General features: G+C 43.8%; 1 protein-coding gene across 1 annotated transcript in view; it reads left to right on the top strand.

Annotated features, from left to right (window-relative positions):
- The window catches only part of LOC127584657 (pleckstrin homology domain-containing family G member 3-like), a 171,502-nt gene that overhangs the window by 87,774 nt on the left and 65,786 nt on the right, over positions 1-17,942 (top strand). The gene's annotated exons all lie outside the window — the stretch shown is intronic.

Raw genomic sequence — 17,942 nt, 5'->3', positions numbered from 1 at the left:
GGCAATACAGTTCTCAGACAGGTATTCAAGTAGCCCATTGGCCCTCTTGTGCTGTGCATTAAATTACATAGTAACCTTACACAGGCAGGGTTACTATGTAATTTTGGGTATAGTTCAAGACTGTATCCTTTGTTTGTTATACCGTATTATAACATGTTTAAACAACCAGCCTTTTTGTAAAGTTCTCTGTTTCAACTCTGATATATCATGCTGGGATATTCACACCCTGTCACCTCCTGCTCTTTGGTGTGATACAGATATCAAAAAATAAAAGGCGGTGCAACAAAAATTTATAAGAATGAACTTGGGGAAGCCTGAGCAGGCTAGTGGTCCTTTCTCTGATAAGGGATCATTAAAATTGTGGCATTGTTTGACAGGTTAGGGATAGGGATGATGTTTCCACTTGGAAGACCGCAGGTTATCCAAAACTATCTCTAATAAATTTTATAAAGATTCCTCCCACGTTCCTTTTTCAACGTATCGGTACATTTGACAATAATATACCAATACCAGGTGGGGAGATGGAACCTTCAAGGCTTGCAGGGTAGAGTAGCTGCATTTAAGGGCAAGAGGAAGGAAGAAAAACAACGATTAGGCAGGATGAAGTGAGGTAGGAGGAAAAGAGAGGAGATGCAAGGGACTGTAGATGTTGGAATCTGGAGCAAAAACCAGACCACTCCAAGAACCCAGGTCAAGCCACAGATGCTGCTTGACCTGCTGAGTTCTTTCAGCTGTTTGTTTTTGCTTAAGATAAGGAAAAGCTGGCTTGGAGGATGAGCAATGGCAAGTCCTGTTTGTGCTGCAATGTTCCGATCCAGGTTGCCATCCTATGAATGTAACCCGGGCCCCTACATTTTAAACATCCCATTTTTTTTAAGCCAACTCTTACTGGGCATAAGCTTTCTTGATTAAATCGAAAGGGTCTTAATTACATGTGCCAGAAGCCAAAATAAAACATTTCTTTTATAACAATTGCTGTCCTTTAATAGCCCGGCCAATGTCTACCACAAAAATACAGTGGCCATTTGTGGTTGGCCACCTGAAATTATGGTGCACCGCTAAGTTATAGGTTTACTCTCCAGGCATTCAGTGGTTCTGAATCAGAAGGATATGAGTTCAAATCTTACTCCAGACGTTTGAGGACTTAACCTTGACTGATGTCCCAGTGCATCACTGAAGGTAGTCTGCCTTTTTAGAAATGCCTTATTTTTAATGGAACTTTAAACCAAGGCCCTGCCTACCCTTTGAGTGGATTAAAGCCAACTCTACTGGTTGAAGTTATCCCCAGCATTCTGCATCTATAGCTGATTTTTTTTAAATATTTAGGAATGTTAATTAACTAGTCATTATCACATTGCTGTTTATGCCTTGTGTTAATTGCTAGCCATGTCTCCCATCAGCAGCTAGAGAGATGGTAGCATAGTGATTAAGCATCTAGAGGCCAGGAAAATGACCCCAGAAACACAAGTTCAAATCCCACCACAGTAGCTGGAAAGTTTAAATTTAAGTCTTTCGGTAAATGTGGAGTTTTCAAAAAAAAAGCTTGTGAAAACAGTGATCATAAAACAGCTGGATTGTTGTAGAAACCCATCTGGCTCACAAACGTTTTTTATATGAGGAAGGAAATGTGCCATCCTTGCCTGGTCTGGTCAGTATGTGACTGCAGACACACCAAAGTGATTGACTGCCTTCTGAAATGGTCCAGCAAAGGCAATAAATTCTGGCGTTGCTCACTGTTCTGTGCACGAGTGGGGGCGCAGGAAAACGAGCATCAAAATTACATGATTGCAAAGGACTATGACCCAGTGTGGTAGTGCAGCCTCCAAAGTGACACACTTCCTCCAAAGTGGCAGCTTTCGACACTTCCTGGTGAGCATGCTGGGGCATCTCAGAGCTTGTGCTGCAGCCTCGCCAACACTTAACTGTTGAATCTGGGAGAACTGGAACAGGTGTCAACTTGTCGTGCAAGGAGCCTTTAGTTGGTTTTCACTTCAGCTGCTCTGTGTTTTTCTGTACAGCCTTTGTTACATTGGTACAGCCTTCCTTGTAGCAGTGGTGAGCCTGTTTTGGTGGCTCTATTTGTAAGTATGTGGGACTGACCTGGAAGTTCCAGTCTTCTCTCTGCACCAAGTTGTCTGATGGTAATTCAGGAGGGTATCTGATTTGCTGCAGATGGCTTCCGTGAACATGGGTTGAAAGTGGAAAAGCAACTGAGATTCCCATCTTACTTGCAGGCTGTAAGCTTTAGCCTTATGTGGGGTTGATTGACCCTCACCAATTTTTATAGAAGCACCATAGAAAGCATCCTATCCGGGTACATCACAACTCGGTATGGCAACTGCTCTGCCCAAGGCCGCAAGAAACTGCAGAGAGTTGTGGACGCAGCCTAGTCCATCATGAGAACCGGACTCCCCTCCAAGGACTCTGTCTACACTTCCCACTGCCTCGGGAAAGCAGCCAACATAATCAAAAACCCCCTCCCACCCCAGTCGTACCCTCTTCTCTCTCTCCTCCCCCTCCCCCCCCCCCACCCCCCACATTAGGCAAAAGATACAAAAGCTTGAAAACATGCAACACCAGGCTCAAGGACAGCTTCTATCCCGCTGTTATAAGACTATCGAATGGACCTCTTGTATGTTAAGAAACACTCTTGACCTCGCAATCTACCTCGTCATGACCCTTGCCCCTTATTGTCTACCTGCACTGCACTTTCTCTGTAACTGTAACACTTTATTTTGCATTCTGTTATTGCTTTTCCCTTTGTACTACCTCAATGTACTTGTGTTTTGAAATGATCTGTATGGATGGCATGCAGAACAAAGTTTTTCATTGTACCTCAGTACATGAGACAATAATAAACCAATTACCATGAAGGTGTCCTCTGTCCTCATTATGTGAAGTCAGGCCACTCTTAACAAATTTTTACTTTGATTTTGCCCATCTAACCATTGATTTGGTCCTTGCTGACCTAATCTGTAAGTGCATGTGTATCAAACTTCTCATTTTGTCTTTGTATACATCCCTGGCCTCTTCCCTGCAGTCTCCTCTTGCCATATAGTTCTGCGCACACCTCACTTTTTGACTAGGGAAACTGTTGGGGAAAAAAATTCCAAGGGGCAGTATTTATCTTCACTTGGAAAGGCAGGGATTGATTCAGGAGAGTCGGCATGGTTTTGGTGGCAGGAGATCATGTCTCACCAATTTAAATTTTTTGAGGTGATAACTATGTATGTTGATGAGGGGAGTGTGGTAGAGATTGTCTGCAGGGACTTCAGTAAGGCCTTTAACCTTTTGGACCAGCTTTTCATGCAGGACCTTATCAGAGCCTGTGGGATCCAAGGCAAGCTAGCAAATTGGATCCAAAATTGGAGGCAGGGGTGGTGGTGGAAGAATTACTTTTCTGATTGGAAATCTGTCACTGATCATGTGCCACAGGATAGGTGCTGGGACCTTGATGTTTGTGATGTACATTAATGAATTGGATGTGAATGTAGGAGGTATGATAAGTAGGTTCGCAGGTAGTGCGGAGATTGGTGTTGTCGGGGATAGCAAGGAAGGCTGTCTAAGGCTACAGCAGGCTGTAGGTTAGCTGGAAAATTGGGTGGAATAATGGCAAATGGAATTTAATCCTGACCATTCTGAGGTGATGCAGTTCAGTAGGGCAAACACAAGTAGGACCTACAGTACCTTTAGGGCCCAAGTGAGGTATTGATGAACAGAGGGACCTTGGGGGTGCAAGTCCATAGGTCCATGAAAGTGGCAGCACAGGTGGATAAGGTGGTGGTGAAGGTACATGGGATGCTGGCCTTCAGCTGTGGCATAGAAGTTAAGAGCTGGGATGTTCTGTTACAACTTTATAAAACATTGGTTAGGACATACTTGGAGTATTATGTGCTGTTCAAGTTGCCTCATTAGAGGAAGGATGTGAGAGTGCAGAAGACATTCACCAGGAAGTTGCTTGGATTGAAACTTTTCAGATAAAAGGAGAGACTGGGTTTGTTTTCCCTGGAGTGGAGGAGATAGAGGTGTATAAAATTATAAGGGGATAGATGGTAAAATTCCTTTCCCATGGTGGGGGTGTCTAAGATGAGACGTAGTAGGTTTGGAGGGAGTCTGAGGCAGGCAGTTTTCACACAGAGGGTGTTTGGAGTCTGAAATGCACTGCCTAAGGAGGTGGTGGAGACATTTTAGAAGCATGTATTCAATAGCCAAGGCACAGAAGGCTACAGACCTAATGCAGATAACTGGGATTAGTGCAGATGGGTACAATGGGTGGTATAGATATGACGGGTTGAATGGCCTCCTGTGCTGTATGATTCCATGACCTGTATGATTTATGACCTTCTCTGTGCCCTAGGTATGGTTTAACCTATGGCTTTGTATAATAAGACCATAAGATATAGGAGCAGAATTAGGCCATTTGGTGCATTGAATCTGCTGTGCTATTCAATTATGGCTGATTTTTTTTTCCCAACCCCATTCTCCTTAGGAGCTGAGAGGTATTGTTGCAGCTATATAGGTCCCTGGTCAGACCCCACTTGGAGTACTGTGCTCGGTTCTGGTCACCTCACTATAGGAAGGATGTGGAAGCCATAGAAAGGGTGCAGCGGAGATCTCCAAGGATGCTGCCTGGAATGCGAAGCATGCCTCATGAAAGCAGGTTGAGGGAACTCGGCCTTTTCTCCTTCGAGCGACGGAGGATGCGGGGGGACCTGATAGAGGTATACAAGATGATGAGAGGTATTGATCAGGTAGATAGTCAGAGGCTTTTCCCCAGGGCTGAAATGGTGGCCACAAGAGGACATAGGTTTAAGGTGCTGGGGAGTAGGTATAGAGGAGATGTCAGGGGTAAGTTTTTTAGTCAGAGAGTGGTGAGTGCGTGGAACGGGCTGCCAGCAACAGTGGTGGAGGTGGATACGATAGGGTCTTTTAAGACACTGTTGGATAGGTACATGGAGCTGAGAAAAATAGAGGGCTATGGGTAAGCCTAGTAATTTCTAGGGTAGGAACATGTTCAGCACAGCTTTGTGGGCTGAAGGTCCTCAATTGTGCTGTAGGTTTTCTATGTTTCTAACTCTTTAACCCCCTTATCACTCAAGAACCTATCAGTCTCTGCCTTAAATATACACAATGACTTAGCCTCCACAGCAAAGAATTTCATGGATTTTCCACCCTCTGGGTGTGGAAATTCCTCCTCATCTCAGTTTTCAAGTGACATCTCTTTATTCTCTAATGTAGCATAACTTCTCTCCATTGTACTGTAGTCCTCCAGATATAAAAGCTGGAACTGAACTAGCCCGCTTGATCACATCCTGTACCTGTTCATGACCGTGCCCGACTCCATCCAGACTCTCATTAGCTTTCCTCTGCTTCCACCTTTTCATTATTTTACTCTGTTCTTCCTTGTTTAGAAACACGGTGGATGATCACACATTTGCCTATATTGAAATCATTGGCCGCAGTTTCTGTTTACTTAACCTATTAATATCTCTGTATTTTAATGCTTCCATCCAAACTATTTGCTGTGCCACCTATCTTTCTGTAATCAGCAAACCTGGATGTATGACTTTCCATCCTATCATCCAATACCGGGAATAGTGGTGGCCCCAACACATCTTTATGTGACTCCACTGGTCATGTTCTGCCAAGTTGAGGACTTCCCCGTTATTCCAGCCTCCCAGTCAGGTCAATAATTTGCCTTCGATTCCATGGGCTTCACTTTGAGCTAAAAGTGTTTTATGCAGGCATCCATCAATAGCCTTCCAGAAGCCCATATAAATAACGTTCATATAAATAACACCCACTATCCAGTACTTTAGTCAGCTCTTCAAAATAAAATCCATAAATAGCAATATTATTTTTGTTCCCATGCTCAGCATGAAACATTTTTTGTCCCACCTGTCCCTCCCAGCTTACATTCAGATCATTGAGACCCACTTGTTGAGGTTAAGCAGGGCACTTAGCACTTATCCAAGTGGGCACTGATCTACATCTTATCAACTTTATGTCAAGATAACAGAAGACGGGTGGTGATGAAACCCACAGGAACATGCCCAATTAGAGTTGGCAACCAATTGGTAAAAGTTTGTAACAGAGAGCAGTATGTTTCCAAATAAGGCCTTTCTCAAGTCTGTTGTGGAATACAGTACATGGATATTTTGAGACATGGCATGCAGTGAGTGTGTCATGCTTGAGAGGAAAGTGACCATGTGGTTCGCGTCAGTATCTAGTGATGTGCTGAATAGTATCATTGTGCATGGAAATGGGCCCTTCTGCCCATCGGGTGTGTGCCATCCATCAAGCACCCATTTATGCTCATCCTACACTAATCCAGTTTTATTCTCTTCAAACTTTGAGGTATTCTGAGGGTTTGGAGTCAGTGCGACACTGACTTCCCTGTCCACAAAAAAAAAGATAAATTCAAATGGCTGATTTTTCTCTCAGTTACTCTGCTCTTAATCATCTGCAAAGTCTCCAATGGTATCATTGCTGGGTTCACCAGGGCAACCTGGCTCCACACCTCATTCCATCTTTGGTCCAAATATGGACAAAAGATCTGAATTCTAAATCTGAGGTCAGAGTCACTGTTATCGATGTGGCTGAGTGTGACATCAAGGAACATTAGCAACTGTACACGTTGTTGGTGAGACCACACTTGGAGTATCGTGTGCCGTTCTGGTCACCCAGTTATAGGAAGGACGTCATTAAGCTGGAAAGGGTGCAGCAAAGATTCACAAGGATGTTGCTGGGACTAGAGGCTTGAGTTATGTGGGACTTTTTCCCCTGGAGTGTAGGAGGCTCAGGTATATAAGATAAGATTTCTTTATTAGTCACATGTACATCGAAACACACAGTGAAATACATCTTTTTGCGTAGAATGTTCTGGGGGCAGCCCGCAAGTGTCGCCACGCTTCCGGCACCAACATGGCACACCCACAACTTCCTAACCCGTACATCTTTGGAATGTGGGAGGAAACCGGAGCACCTGGAGGAAACTCACGCAGACACGGGGAGAAGGTACAAACTCCTTACAGACAGTGGCTGGAATTGAACCTGGGTCGCTGGCACTGTAATAGCGTTACGCTAACTGCTACACTACCGTGCCTGCCCAAAATCATGAGGGGCATAGTTACGGTGGATAGTCACAGTCTCTTTCCCCAGGGTAGGGGAGTCGAATACTAGAGAACGTAGATTTAAAGTGAGAGGGGAAAGATTTAAAAGGCACCTGGGGTAACTTTTTCACACAGGGTGGTGGGTATATGGAACAAGCTGCCAAAGGAAGCTGTAGAGGCAAGTACAATTACAATGTTTAAAAGACATTTAGACAGGTACATTGATAGTGAAGGTTGAGAGGGTTATGGGCCAAGCACAGGGAAATGGGACTAGCTTGGATAGATACCTTGGCCGGCATCGATGAATTGGGCTGAAGGACCTGTTTCCATGCTGTATTACTCTATAAGTGAAGCTGATGGCAATTGAGGAGGAACCCTTCACTGTAGCTGTACCTTGCACAAGAGAAGATGAACATGGTAGTTGGAAGTCAATCACCCTGATCCTAGTACAAAACTGCAGGAGATCCTCTGAGTAGTGCCTTGCACCCAACTATCTTCACCTGCTCATCAGTTACTTCTCTTCATTATAACAGTAGAAGTGGGAATATTCACCTAGAAGATAAGAAATGGAAGCAAAAGTAGTCCATTTGCCCCTCGTGCCTGCTGCATTAGTCAATGAGATCACAGGTGATCTTCTACCTCAGCAACACTTTTCCTGCACTAGCCCCGTATTCCTTCGTTCCCTTAATATCTAAAAACCTCCTGATCTCTGTTGCAAATACACCTGAGCCTCCATAGTCCTCTTGGGTAGAGAATTCCAAAGAAGCACTGCCCTGGATGACAAAATTTATTTTCACCTCAGTCCTGAATGGCCGGCCCCTTATCTTGACGCTGACTCCTGGTTCTAGATATCCCACCCAAGGGAAATGTGAGCTCTACAACCACTTTGTCAAACCCCATAAGAATTTTATTTTTCAATGAACCTCCACCCAGTCTTAATCTCTTGTCATACAACAAACCCACCATCCTAAGGATCAATCCGGTGAGCTTCATTGCACTCCCTCTATTGCGACTTTATTGTTCCTTCAGTACAACCACTAGATCCGTACATAATATTCGCAGACTCACCAGGTGCCTATGAAATTGGAGCAAGGCAGGTCCCCACAGAACCCCATTAATAACATTCTTCCAACTCAAAAATAACCTTTTTATTCCTAATATTAAAAAAAACAGGAAACACTGGGCAGCATCTGTGGAAAAAGAACAGTTAACGTTTCAGGTCCCCGACCCTTCATCAGAACTGCGAAAGAGAAAGATGCAAGTTAGTTTTCAGTAGGAGAGAATGTGGGGGAGGGATGTGCAGAACAAAGGGAATGTCTGTGATAGGACTGGTTGAAGTGGTTTAACAGTGGCAGTAATAAGTACATTAAACTGCTTGGTCTGTATCATGGTTGTTAATAATAAGTTGGTGGGACCCACCTTGCAGGTTATACTTATACAAGTAGCATAAGGAAAACTGAGGCATCATGATATAAAAACAGGAAATGAAAAATGCTGGAAACCTAAGCAGGTCAGGCAGCATCTGCGGCAAGAAAAAGAGTCAACATTTTGATTTCCCTTTATTACTATTTTGTTTTCTGTGTGTTAACCAGTCCTCAGCCCATGCCAATTAATAAAATTAGTGCACACGTTATTGGGAATAACTAAATAATTTCTTGTGTGGAATCTTATTGGCATTCTGAAAGTCCAGGTATACCACTTCAACAGGTTCTTCATTTATTCTGCTATATACAAAGTTTGTCAAACATCATTTCCCTTTTATAAATCCTTGTGGACCCCTATTATTCTATTTGCCACTTCCTTAATGACAGATTCCAGCATTTCCCCCCATGCCAGGTATCAGTGACCTGGTCCATGGTTCCCTGTTTTCTTCCTCCTTTCTTAGTGGGGTTACATTTGCTATCTTCCTATCTGTGGGAAGCAGTCTGGAATCTATTGATCATTGATATAGTGCATCATTGTTCAATTCCCTTTGCAATATATCATAGAATAGAGTGATCCACATGTGCAGGCTATTGTCAGGCTTGGACTGGCAAGTTGCAGGTAACATTTATGCCACATAAGTGCCAGGCAGTGACTATCCCTGAAGAAAGTCTAATGCCATTCCCATTCAACAGTATTACCATCATAAAATTCTCCACTGTCAACATTGTGCAGTCACTGACCAGAAGGCTGACAACAACCAGTCGCACAAATTCCACGACAGGTAGAGGTTAGGTATCCTGTGATGAATCACTCACCTCTTGGCTTCTCAAAGCATTTCCCCACGTAGGTGGCACAAATCTGAAGTGTGAAGGAATGCCTTCCATTTGCCTGGCAATGTGCAGTCCCAACAACAACAAGCAGCTCTACATTATCCAGGCCAAATGGTCTGTTTGTCTGGCACTCTATGCATTTACTTCTCTGACCATTTGGTGCACCACACAACTCTACTACATATTGTCTGCCAAATGCAGCACAGAAACTCTTCAACGTTTTCTCAATAGTAATCCCAACACCCCTACCTCTGCCTCCCTAGGACAGCAGATACATGGGAGCACTGTCATATCACAATCAAATGCAATTTTTGATTACCTCCTTTGTCACTGGGTCCAAATCCTGTAGGTGCTCAGCAGAGCAGTGGGAGTACAATCACCCATGAACTAGTGAAGTTCCAGGTGATGGCTCATCACTTACCTTTTCAAGAAGAATTAACATTGGGCTATAAATGCTGCTTTTCCAACAACTCCCACTTTGTATATATAAATTGAAATAATACTTTGACCTAAGATTACCAAAGCTTTTCACCACTGAGGCTTTCCTTCTTTTGCATTCTGGTCCGATGTAGACCAATTGGTTGTGTCGTTGCTGTAGTGATAACTATATTTGTTGTATGATGCGATTATCATTATGTTGAAGGGGAAATAGATGGACCTTGACCTTTTTTTTTAATCCCATCTTCCAAATTCTGTGCCTTAGTTAAACACACTCACCATCTGACAACTATAAAGAGCAGATAAAAACCTTTCGAGTTGAAGCTCAGTCTGTCCACTCAGTTGGTGGTAAAAGATCCCATGGTGCTTTTCAAAGAAGAGTGGCTGAGTTCACCGCAGTGTTCCAGGGAAAAAAATTTCTTTCTGCTTGAAGGTTACTTGGTGATTATCATTTTACTGTTTGTGGTATTTGCTGTGCTCAAATTGGCTGTTGCACTTCCTAAGTTACAACACTGACCTTCAAAGATATTTCACTGACTGTGAAGCTTTTTGGCACGTTAAAAGACAATAAAAGGCCAAAAAAAAGCAAAAATCAAGTTCCCTCATTCTTCCTCATAACTGTTTCCACTGGCAGGTGGGTCAAGAACAAATAGTGATTGTTGGCAAAATACCCAAGGGCAAGATGAAAAGTTGTGTTGTGCAGTGACTTGTTGTGGTCTGGTATTCAGTGCCTAAAATGGTGGCAGTTTCATTTGTAATGTTGAAAATGAAATCAGATATGCCCCGGAAGAGAAAAAAAAATTACCTGGCTGTGGGAGAAGAGCTGAACAATGTGATTAATTGAATGGCTGCTGATGCATTGATTCCTCAGGTGGACGGTGTGAAACCCCCGAGAACAGGAGAGGCAGAGATGCTCCAACACTGGATTTGGTGTTTGTTGCCTTGAGGTCTTTTCAGATCACAGCACTCTGCCTTGGACATTGGAGTAAAGTTATTGTGTTGAAGGTGGCCTTATTTAGCCTGTTTTGCCTTGGTGTTGTCTGATTTTTTTTTTGGTGTAACTTTCAATTCAAGGGAAGAGAATAGTGGCAGCAACTCGTCCCACAGCCAGCCATGTGATTCTGCCAGGATAATCTGAAGGAAGGGTTGAGGATAAACGTTGCTGTTCCTTAGATTAGTTTTGTGGGACCTATTCCTCAGAGAGGGGATGTCTCACTGGACAATACTGCAGCCGAGATTTTTTCTCTTGCTACTGCCAAAATTCTGACTCTGAGCACAGCTAAAGTTTGTAAATGGAAAATTCATTAATTCATTGTGCCGATCGATGATGTTCATGATCCTTCTGTTGTGTGGCTCAGCTCCAGTCTTCCTGAGGTGTGCATCAATTGCATTCTCTCCAGTATTGGTAGCTGTGTTTTTGGTTATTTAGTCCTTCACCCTGGAACTTCTTCACTACACCGTTCTGTCACACCCTTACCTGTTTAAAAATGCTCTTTAAAACCTACTGTTTTGGCCAATGTTCCGGTGACCTGTCACTAAATTGCTGCATGCGGGATAGATTGTGATCTTGCGATACACCTTCAGATGTTTCACTATATCAAAGATGAGTGCAATTGCAAGCTGTTGTTCCTGCCACACACAGCAATCACTCCCCTGACTAATTCCCTCTTGATGTCTTCAGAAACCAGTTAAGGGCAGCACGGTAATGTAGCGGTTAGCGTGACGCTATTGCAACGCCAGCGACCCGGGTTCAATTCCAGCCGCTGTCTGTAAGGAGTTCGTATGTTCTCCCCGTGACTGCATGGGTTTCCACCGGGTGCTCTGGTTTCCTCCCACGTTCCAAAGATGTACGGGTTAGGAGTTGTGGGCATGCTGTGTTGGCGCCGGAAGTGTGGCGACACTTGTGGGTTGCCCCAGAACGCTATACAAGATGCATTTCACTGTGTTTCGATGTACATGTGACTAATAAAGATATCATATCTTATCTTATCTTATCTTAAGACATGGTAAAATGGATCAGACCATTTGTTGTGATTCCATTTCTGAAAAGTGATCATGGGAACAAGGACGCAGATTTTTGTAGAGTATGTATTGATACCATTAGCATGCTGTGGGTTCAAATCCCATTAAACGGAAGTTTGGAAATCCCATTTATCGAGTTTGATTAAACTTGCCTGGAACCAAGAAATTAAACCATGATAGTAACTGGAATGTCATATAACCTTCAGGGAAGGGAACTTGCTGATTTCTCCAACCTGTGGGTACAAATGACCCTGGTTCTGTTCTCTGTATTTAACTCAAAGTCCTTGGGGCAGGTAAGAATGTAGCACTAAACATTTCCTTCCCTGTCTCGATCAGATTGCATGAATACAGTGAGAAAAGCCTCTCCTTTTCATCTATGAATGAATAACTTTGAGGTACCAAGTTTTCTTTGAGCAGCATAGTCGCACAGCTGGTAGATCTACTACTTCACAGTTCCAGCAACTCCCAGCTTCAACCTTGATCTCAGATGCTGTCAGTGTGGAGCTTGCACGTTCTCCCTGTGATGGTGTGGGTTTCTTCTGGGTGCTCCAGTTTACCCCCCACCTCAGTGTGGGTTGGTAGGTTAATTGGCCACTTGCTCTTTAAGATACCATATCACCTCACCATTAAGTCCATGGTATGTTGCCCGTAGTATGCAGGCGAGTGGTAGAATTTGGGGGAGAGGAGTTGATGTGGGGAGAATAGGTTACAGGGAAAATTAATGGGAGGAAGGAATTGCTCTGAGAACCAGAAATAGATTCCTTCCATTCTTGGTAGCCACCTAACATTAATTGGCCTTGTGGCCTAATGGTTAAATTACTAGATTAGCAGCCAGAGTTCTGGCCCGCTGATCCAGAGACCTGAGTTCAAATCCCACAATAGCAGCTGGGGAATTTAAATTTAAGTAATTAACTCTGGAATAAAAATAGAGTAATCTTAGTGGCAGTGACAATGAAAATATTGGATTGTGGTTTAAAAAGCCGTCTTGTTCACTGATGCTGCCCATGTGTGACTACAGACTGCTGTGGCTTACTCTTAACTGCCTCCTCAGTTCAGTGCCCATTAGACATGGGCAATAAATACAGGAATTTGCAGACCCGGGCTCTTCCACATACCATAACATCTCAACCAGTAGGGCCACTGCAAATTGTCCAAGTGTGCAGATGAGTGATGGAATGTAGGGGAGTTGATGCGAATGTTCAGAGAATAGGTTACAGGGAAAATTAGTGGGGTAATGTGATTGCTTGGTGAAATGGGCCTTTCTCAGCTTAAAAGGGTTTCCTCCCGGTTGCTCCGGTTTCCTCCCACATTCCAAAGACGTACAGGTTAGGAGTTGTGGGCGTGCCATGTTGGCGCCGGAAGAGTGGTGACACTTGCGGGCTGCCCCAGCACATTCTGAATAACGCAAAAAGACGCATTTCACTATGTGTTTCGATGTACATCAGACTAATAAATAAATATCTAAATCTAAAATATCTCAGCATTGTTTTGAGTAATGGCTTCCTATACACAAAGATGAACTTGCTGCCAGCTGAATCATTTTAAGGGCGCCTCCTGCTACTTCTGTTCTCTTCCCTTGAACTGGATGAGCTCGTGACAGATACTCTTGCTCTCTCCCATTTTGTTTGAGTTAGATTTCCAGGAAGTTTGGCTTTGCACAGTGGAAATTTGGAAGTCTTTCTTTCTCTCCCTCCCGACAGCGACCCCCCCCCCCCCCCACCAACTTTCCATCCCAAAAGCTGTTAGAGCCAGGAGTCAATTGAAAACCTTAAAACTGAGATGATGGAATTTTATTAGGCACAAATATTCAAGGTAATGCTGCAGGTCAATCGGATCTAATGGCACAGAATGGGTTTGAGGGCTGAATGGCCCGTAGGTCCGACCGCACCACCTCCTGTAATGATGAGACCATTGGATGAAAAGGCTATCGTTATTCAACATTGGGTCAAACAATCAACATTGTAAATGCATGCCTGCAGGACTTACCCATCAATGAGAAACTAATACACTGTCTTGCTTGTGAAATGATTTCTCTTACCCCACCAATGGTGCCCAGTTGCATTCCTGCCTCAGTTCATCTGCTCCAGAAACACATGCCCACACCTCTTCACCCTCGGTCTTAATCCATCCATCACTCACCTTCAGCTGCCAAGGCAAAGGGTGTCAGAAATCCTGCCCACCATCTTCATCTCCGCCCAATTTGTTCACTCCTTCAAAACATCCCTCTGTCAACAGTTTCTAGGTTATCAGCTCTTGGTGTTTTGTTTGTTTCAAGACTGCTTTGAAGACCCTTGTGAACTGTTTTTTAAGTTAATGGCAATCCTTATTCTTACACTCTGAATGTGAGAGCATTTTTAAGCCACCTCCTCTCTTGATGGCTGAAAACTATGAATCTCTCGCACAGAAGCCTTTGCCCAGCGAGTAATATTTCCTCCATAAAACAGTGTCTACACTTCAAAAGTACTTCACTGGCATGGAAAGCATTGGGGTGTCCTGAGGTTGTAAAGGTGCTACATAAATGGAAGATTTATTTTTCTTAGTTGCGAACATATGGGAAGGTGCCTGTAGTTTCTTGACCTTGAATGAATAGGTGAAACTGGTGATGGAACCCTTTTTGCCCCCAAAGCTCCCTAGAATCAAGCTGAGTCGAGTTTATTGTCATGTGCATAAGTACATGTAGGCACAGGTGCAATGAAAAATTTACTTGTAGCAGCATCAAATGCACATAGATCCAGATACACAACATTAATGAAAGAAACATAAATTAAACATAAATTACACAAAATCATACAAGAAAGAACACAAATTAGAACAAAAAAAACCCCAAAGTCCATTGTAGTGCAAAATGGTCAGTGTTGCTATGCTGAGGTAGTGATTAGGGTTGTGCAGGTTAGTTCAAGGACGGATTGGTTGAAAAGAAGTAGCCATTCTTGAACCTGGTGGTGTGGAGCTTCAGGCGTCTGTACCTCCTGCCCGATGGTAGCTGCGAGAAGATGGCATGGCCTGGATGGTGGGCATCTTTGATAGTAGATGTTGCTGCCTTGAGGTAGTGCCTAATGTAGATACTACCATTGGTGGGGAGGAACATGTCTGTGATGTATTGGGCTGAGTCCATTACACTCTGCAGCTTCTTGCATTCCTGCACATTTGAATTGCCGTACCAGACCATAATGCATCCAGTCAGGATTCAGAATCGGTTACAAAGTCCCGACCATTGTGGAGTGGAGTGACCAGTATGGATTTGTGTAATACCTTTAATTTGAGGTGCACATTGGGGCTGTGGGAGCAATCATCTGACACAATTTGGTTGTGAGCCAAAGGTAGAGATGATTAGGAAAGTTGATTAAATGCTTGGTCAAGGAGGTAGCTTGAAAGAGTGCAAATAAGGTAGAGAGAGCTAATAATGGTATTCTGGGGCCTGGTCCAGTTCATGACACACATGTCCACGATGTGAGTGAATGATGGATAGGAGGCCAGAGCTCGCGGCTCGGTAGGGTTGTAGAAGAGGGGTGGGGGTGGAGGTGGGGTTCTTTTGGGAGGAGGAGGGCAGAAAGCTGGGGATTGGAATCCTGAATTTGGCACCAGGAGCCAGTGTAGGCCATGGTGCACAGTGATGATAGATTGGAAAATTTGTTTATTATTGTCACATGCACTGAGGTACAGTGAAAAACTTCGCATGCCATGCATACAGATCATTTCATCACATCGGTACATTGAGGTAATACAAGGGAAAAGCATAAACAGAATGCAGAATGAACTGTTGCAGTTACAGAGAAAGTGCAGTGTAGGCAGACAATAAGGTGTAAGCCCACGATAAGGTAGATTATGAGGTCAAGAGTCCATCTTAATGTGTAAGAGGTTCGTTCAATAGTCCTATAACAGTAGGGTAGAAACTGTCCTTGACCCTGGTGGTACATGCTTTCAGTCTTTTGTATCTTCTGCTCAATGGGAGGGGGGAGGAGGGAGAATGCCTAGGATGGGAGGGATCTTTGATTCTGTTGGCTTCTTTATGGAGGGATATCCATGGCTGGAAAATGATTTCTATGATATGCTGAGCTGTGTCCACAACTCTCTGTGGTTTCTTGTGGTCACAGGCAGAGCAGGTGCCATACCAATCCATGATGCATCCTGATAGGATGTTTTCTATGGTGCATCTATTAAAAACTGGTGAGGGTCAACGGGGACATGCCAAATTTCTTTAGCAAAAATTGTCTATTTTTGCAGGAAAAATAAAGACCTTTATTATCTATGTGGTGAGAGATAGCAGAGCTCCAAGAAGCAGAGGGACCTGGGTCACCCAATGCATGATTCACAGAAGGCTTGTATGTAGTTACAGAAAGTAATTAGGAAAGATAACAATATTATCATTTGTTGCTCGGGGAATTAAATACAAAAGGACAGATGTTGGGCTTCAGTTATAATGCATTGGTGAGATCACATCTGGAGTATTGTGTACAGAATTGGTCTCTATATAAGGAAGGATGCTAATGAGTTACAAAGTTCAGAGGTGATTTACTAGGCCAGTATCTGGAATGGGCACATTGTCCTATGAGGAAAGGTCGAACAGGCTGCACTTGTATTTACAAGAGTGTAGAATGGTAAGAGGCGATGATTAGTCTTGATACGTGGATGTGGAGAGGAGGTCAGAGAATCTAGAGCTTGGGTTCACTGTTTAAATATCAATGTTTGCCCATTTAGGATGGAGAAGAAGAATTTTTTTTTCCCTGAAGGTTATGGGCCTTTGGGACTTCCTCAGAGGGCAGTGGAAGCATGGTCTTTGAATTTTTTGTAAGGCATAATTAGATGAACACTTGATGAGGCAGCGAGAAGTGGAGGCAGAGTCCATGTAGGAGTGGCTGGTTTTTGTGACGGACTGAGCTGTGTCCACAACTCTCTGCAGTTTCTTGCGGTCTCGGGCAGAGCAGTTACCATACCAAGCTGTGATGCATCTGGACAGGATGCGCGCTATGGTGCATCTATAAAGATTATAGAGTAATACAAAGTAACGAGTGCGATAAGAATCAGGGAGGGGGTGGGAAGATGGTGAATGATGGGAAGTTGTGGGAAGTTGAGCCATGGTGGAAGATGATCTCTTCCAAGCTAATTTCAGGACCTAAGTGGTTTGTGTAGTTTAACTACTTGGTCTTAATAACCTTGAGAAATCCCTTCTCCTCCTCCTCCTCCCCTCCCAGCTGGAATGGGATCCCACCTGCTGTTTCCAGCATTTGTTTTTGTCCTGTTTTTACAAACCCTTGGCTGTCCAGCCCTGCAGGATGGCTGGAGATTATCAATGAAGTGCAGGGGAGGTGCGCCTTAACCTCCCTCCCCCACCATAATCCTGAAGTAATCCTCCTAAATAGAACAACAGAAAATGGGTTAAGGAGCTCACGGAAAGACTTTAGTGGAGGATATGTTTTGGTGTCAGAGACAAGGTGAACTGCACCTTCCACAGTTTAAAGAATGCCGAGAAAATGTCCTTTATTCTCCCCATTTAAGGTCCTTCTTTGTCAGCCGATGCTCTGAGTGGCGAGGAAGGTCAGGGATTATAATTAATAATTTGGCATCAGGAGCCTATGTTCGCCACAGAGCACAGTGATGATAAAACAACACAAAGTAATGGAGTTATGGAGGAGGGTAAATTGTCTTATTATTGTCACATGTACCGAGGTACAGTGGAAAAACTTTGTTTTGCGTGCCATCCATACAGATCATTTCATCATATCAGGTACATCGAGGCAGTACAAGGGAAAAGCAACAACAGAATATAGTGTTACAGTTACAGAGAAAGTGCAGTGCAGGCAGACAATAAGATGCAAGGCCATAATGAGGTAGATTGTGAGGTCAAGAGTCCATTTTACCGTACTAGGGAAACATTCAATAGTCTTACAACAGTGGGGTAAAAGCTGCCCTTGAGTCTGTGGTACGTGCTTTCAGGCTTTTGTATCTTCTGCCCGATTGGGGGGGGGGCGGGGGGTAGAAGAGTGAATGTCCGGGTCGGAAGGGGTCTTTGATTATGTTTACCGAGGCAGCAAGAAGTGTAGACTGTGGAGGGGAGGCTGGTTTTCAAGACATGCTGAGGGTGGGCTGCTGGTGGGGGTTGGATGGATATGGGAAG

This window comes from Pristis pectinata, chromosome 1 (genome assembly GCF_009764475.1).
Source record: "Pristis pectinata isolate sPriPec2 chromosome 1, sPriPec2.1.pri, whole genome shotgun sequence".
In the NCBI taxonomy this organism is placed as follows: domain Eukaryota; kingdom Metazoa; phylum Chordata; class Chondrichthyes; order Rhinopristiformes; family Pristidae; genus Pristis; species Pristis pectinata.
The sequence above is the reverse complement of the archived record's forward strand: the minus strand, read 5'-3'. Positions and strand labels throughout refer to the sequence as shown.